This window comes from Acomys russatus, chromosome X (genome assembly GCF_903995435.1).
Source record: "Acomys russatus chromosome X, mAcoRus1.1, whole genome shotgun sequence".
Lineage (NCBI taxonomy): Eukaryota > Metazoa > Chordata > Mammalia > Rodentia > Muridae > Acomys > Acomys russatus.
Genome location: NC_067169.1, coordinates 8749387 through 8755024, shown reverse-complemented (window position 1 = coordinate 8755024; position 5638 = coordinate 8749387). Strand labels below are relative to the sequence as shown.

Genomic DNA, 5638 nt, shown 5'->3' with positions numbered 1-5638 from the left:
CATAAAGATCAACCTACTAAGGTTAAAAGTGTGCACCACCATGCCTGGATAATCTAGATATTATTATTTTGAGACCATATGATTTTTTAAAGATATATTTATTATTTATACAGTATTCTGCCCACAAATGTGTCTGCAGGCCAGAAGAGGACACGAGATCTCATTGTAGATGGTTGTGAGCCACCATGTGGTTGCTGGGAATTGAACTCAGGACCTTTGGAAGAACAGTCAGTGCTCTTAACCTCTGAGCCATCTCTCCAGCCCCCGAGACAATATGATTTAATACCAAATGTTTAGCAAGCACTTATTATAATTTCTAAACTTGGAAATGAGCATTATTTGTATCTAACTGGCTATACAAAACTTGATTTTCCTTTTGATAAAAAAAAAAAAAATGAGACCCAAGCCATGTTTCCTGGTCACATCGCTCTCCATTCCCTTTAATAAAGAGGAGCTGTCGGCCATTCTAAAATTCGGTGCTGAGGAGCTTTTTAAGGAGGCTGAGGGAGAAGAGCAGGAGCCACAGGAAATGGACATAGACGAGATCTTGAAGAGAACTGAGACACACGAGAACGAGGCAGGGCCCCTGACTGTAGGGGACGAGCTGCTCTCCCAGTTCAAGGTTGCCAACTTTTCGAATATGGATGAAGACGATATTGAATTGGAACCTGAAAGAAATTCAGAGAACTGGTAGGAAATCATTCCGGAAGATCAAAGAAGGCGCTTAGAAGAGGAGGAGCGGCAGAAGGAGCTTGAGGAGATTTACCTGCTGCCACGCATGAGGAACTGCACGAAGCAGATAAGTTTCAACGGGAGCGAAGGGAGGCGCAGCCGGAGCAGAAGATACTCAGGGTCTGATAGTGACTCCATCTCTGAGCGGAAACGGCCGAAGAAACGTGGGAGGCCACGCATCATCCCTCGGGAGAATATTAAAGGATTTAGTGATGCAGAGATTAGGCCGTAAGAGGATACAGACCATTTGTTTAACTCGCTGGTTTTAGAGCATGAGACTAAACATAAAAACTAGATTGAGTGGTTTGAGAGGGTAAAAATGGGTATTTGTATAGGAATTGGGGAGTTCTGCCTATCTATTGATTATAACATTAGAAAAAAGGTGTAACATGTAATGTTTGCATGTTATTTATTGTTACACCACTTGTACATTAAGATTGTTTCCTCTTACTGTCTTCATAATGACCACCTTTTTGAACAATAAAACTACATTTTTACACAGCTCAAAAAAAAAAAAAAATGAAAGAATGAGCTGGAGAGATGGCTCCATGGTTAAGAACACTGTCTTCTCTTCCAGAGGTCCTGAATTCAATTCCCAGCAACCACATGGTGGCTCACAACAATTTATAAGGTAATCTGATGCCCTCTACTAGCATGTAGGTGTACATGCAAATAAAGCACTCATGTATGTAAAATAAATAAATACATCCTATTTTAAAGGATGCAAGAGGGGGAGGCCTGGTGACACTCAGAGGAAGGATAGCAGGCTACCAAGAAGAGACTTGATACCCTATGAGCATATACAGGGGGAGGAGGTCCCCCTCAGTCACAGTCATAGGGAGGGGAGTAAGGGGAAAATGGGAGGGAGGGAGGAATGGGAGGATACATGAGATGGGATAGCAACTGAGATGTAATATGAATAAATTAATAAAGAAAAAGATGCAAGAACTACAAACAAGCAAGGAGACAATTACTAAGTATCTTATTTTGTCATACAGCATCAAAAGTGTCATATTAGGACCTCCCTGGGATCTTGAAGGCCAGAAAGAGATGAAACTGTTGGGGATGTAAGGGTTGTTTTTCACTTGTGATCAAGTTTTTGTTTCAAGTCACTGCAAGATCCAGCAAGGAGAAAATTCCTAAATCTGGAGATCAAATCTGGAGATTCTGGTTCAGACTGCAAAGGGGGCTTTGAAAGCTGGCAAGATCAGTATATCCAATAAGTCAGACTGGAGTGGACTTCATGTTGGGATGCAATTCCTTTAAAATTGCTTTAATTTTTTTAGCCAGGTTTGGTATGCCATAGTTCTAGACAAGATACATTCTAGCAACATTGTCAAAGCATATCCAGATAGTAAATGGAACAAGGCACTGATTAGAGCTTTGAGAGGGTGCAGTGTGTGAAGGACAGCTGTGGTTTTTGTTGTTGTTATTGTTTTGTTTTGGTTTGGTTTGGTTTTGGGGTTTTTTTGAGACAGAGTTTCTCTGTGTAGCCTTGGCAGTCCTGGACTAACTTTGTAGACCAGGATGGCCTCGAACTCACGGCGATCCACCTGCCTCTGCCTGACGAGTGCTGGGATTAAAGGCGTGCGCCACCACACCCAGCACAACTGTGGCTCTTATGTTCTTTCCTTGACGTACATAAACCTTTCTCACAGCTTCAAGGACCCTACCAAGCGCGCTGGCTGTTCCTCTGGTTGCATTTTCTCAACCCCAACTTTCTACCCAACATGTGCACTTAAATAATAACTAAAGAATAGTCCTCTTGGTCTTCCATGTAAACAACTGAAAGTAGCACTTTGGTCCTTCCAGACAGTCTCACCACTCATCTCTTTCCACAGGTGACAAGCAGTTCTCTCAGTTCTATTGCTCACATTTTAGGATTATCTGTGTGGTTTTGCACCTTGCTAAGCAGCTCTTAACTAGGATGGTTTGGGCCATGCTTCCTTTCAGACATGGTCTTTCAATGTTTAACCTCAAACCTGCAGTGACTTCATCAGCCTCCTAATTAGGGTTCTTACTTGAGAGCTTGTCTCCTTGCTTCCTCTGTTGCCTCCGTACACTGAGAATAAAAACACAATAGAGAAGAGCATTGCTCTGAGGCTTATAATCTTTAGTCCTTTTTTTTTTCCTGAGACAGGGTTTCTCTCTGTTAGCCTTGGCTGTCCTGGACTCCCTTTGTAGACCAGGCTGGCCTCTGCCTCCCGAGTGCTGGGGTTAAAGGCGTGCGCCACCATGCCTGTTTTATAATCTGTAGTCTTGGATCAGTTTGTGATGTTTTCTGTTTTGGAACTCAGATAATTCTTCTCCCCAGCTAGGTAAGTCCAAAACTATCAAAAATGGAGCAGCAACCTGGGGATGTAACTCAGGGGTTTGCAATCCAAGGATTCTGGGTTTAATCCTCAGCAGGGAAAAGGGGTAGAGTCAGGAAAAAGAAAACCGAACAGCAATTATATCCCATGTACCCCCCCCTCCACCAAAATGAACAGTGATTTTTCCACAATTATTATCACAGGCCATGATGTTAACAGATAATTGTTTCAAGAAATCAATCCCCTGCTTTAGTCATTAGGCTTCCTGACTATTGAATCAGGGCAGTCAATGAAAACTGATTTTTGCTTAGTTTTTTCAGCCGGGTGTTGTGGTGCATGCCTTTAATCCCAGCATTCAGGAGGCAGAGATAGAAGGATCTCTGTGAGTTCAAGGCCAGCCTGGTCTACAAAGAGAGTCCAGACCAACCAAGGCTACACAGAGAAATCCTGTCTCCAAAAAACTAAAAAGAAAAAAAAAAGAATCCCTTTTCTCACTCTCATCACATATTCAAATTCCACATAGCATTCAGCACAGGCCCAAGTTCCCTTTACATCCAGAAACCACTGATCCCTGATCTTTTTTTCCCTCCACATTAGTCGTGTCAGAGTTGCCCCTACCAAAAAAAAAAAAAAAAAAGAAAAGAAAAAGAAAAAGAAAGAAAAGAAAAGTGGAGAACCCCCAGATCTGAGAATGACAAACTTCCTGCTACAGAACCACTGTGAAAAATCTCTGTCACTTAAACAATATCTTTAATTTCCTTATCTGAAAACGAGAATTCTGGCTTGTTGAACCATTATTTGGAGTAGTCTACCAAATAAGGTAAAAAATATTAGCCTTTAGTCTCAGTTTTCCTCTGTAAACATGTTTTTCTCTTTTCCTTATATTTCCAAAATGACACACAGCTCTGTGGACCTACACTAAGACCTCTGTACACATCCGCCTCTGGGCTCAGACAGCCTGAAACTGCCTGAAGCTGGATGAATGCAAATATGGCCTTGTTTGAGGAGACTCTTGGACACCCATACCATTAAATCAGTAACTCACTGAATGCCTCTCATGAGCTACCAGTGTGGAAGGGTTACTAGGGAAAATTATTAAGCAGGGTTCCGGGAAGGCAGCTCAAAAACCTTAAGTTAGGCAACCCAGAATCTCCTGCTATCTTTAAAGTCCTAAGCCCGTCTATCTCTCTGGTGTGCTATCTAAAATGTGGCTTTGTTTTCTGCAGCTGGAGTAGCTCTCATACCTCTAAATCCTGTAATTGAATTCTAAGCAGACAGACTCCGGGGGGGGGGGGGGCGGGATAAGAACTAGTGAAGGCTGTCCCCTTTCATCAAGAAAACAATAACCCTGCCGAAAGATTCACTCAGTACACTCGTAGCTCATTTGCCAGAACTGGGTTACATAGCTATCCTAACTTCATGGGAGCCCAAGGAGATAAGTGCACTAGGTACATTGTTGCTTTGAAAAATTGAGATTCTAACAGAAAGGATGAAAAGAGTAGATAGTGGGTAAGCAGCTATCACTATTTATCATGTTAATCTGACGAACTGCTTAGACGACATCAGACAGCTGGCTATCAAGGACCAATGTCCCAGGTTGGGAAGTACCCCACCCTCACACATGCATTCTCTTTACTTTGTTTGCTTTCCGATATTCACACTGGGTCAACAAACCCTTCAAGAGGATCCTTGGTCTCTGACCCTACACCTGGCTACCTCCACCACACAAAGTGGGTCCTCGGGTCAAACATTAAGTAAGAAAAACAAAGACTTCATTACTTTTTGAGCAGTTATAGAGAAGTTCTTCCCAAATTAGGGCAATAGAATGAAATGCAGAATTAGAAAAAAAGTCATTACCTGAAAATATCTTTTTAAAAAGCTTTCCCATGGTGCTTGGGGTTAGAGACATTGCTTCATGTGTTTTTAAAAGAAAGCAAAAGGTTAAGGCCACAGTAGCAAACCACAGGAGATGGTGCTTCCCTTTACCTCAAAAATATTTGTAATTCTTTTAAAGAGTTGCTTTGATCTCCTCTCTTGAACCTTTTAAAGTGTGTAGTTTAACTTTTTTTCTAGTATACTAGACAATTTTTTAAATAAATGAACAGAATCATGGGTCTCCATATGGCATTGCTACCCATGTACAACACTCCCTCCCTTTGTTCTCTGCCCCCATCCTACTGTGGGCCTGCCTCCCTCCCACACAACTCCCTCTTGCTAGAAAACTTAAATCACAAAATGTTACAGATAATTATACTTTTTTTTCCTGATCTCTGGTTCCCTTTTATTCCCTACTGTCTCTTTTCTTTTTCTTCTTTGCTATTTCTCTGTCCTCTACCAAGTTTTGTTTAGATGTTTTGCTCTGTGTAATGCATATATGTTGTTCATATTAAGTACTTTTTGAAAAGGCTCAGCTTTGTGTAATACACGAACTGAAAAAAATTTTTAAATGAAAAGGAAACCCGTTTCTGAAATTTGCCTAGAAGTTCCTTCTGGGAAAGAGTTGGGTGAAAAACATTTGGATAATGTGTCCCAGAAAAGTTAAACTTCTCCAAGGACTTTCTGGAGAACATAAGGAGTAAAAATATTGTTGTTGT

At 41.5% G+C, this 5638-nt stretch overlaps 1 pseudogene; it reads left to right on the top strand.

The window, feature by feature from the left end:
• The first annotated feature begins 394 nt into the window (after positions 1–394).
• On the top strand, positions 395–964 carry LOC127184700 (chromodomain-helicase-DNA-binding protein 1-like; annotated as a pseudogene).
• Positions 965–5638: the final 4674 nt, after the last annotated feature.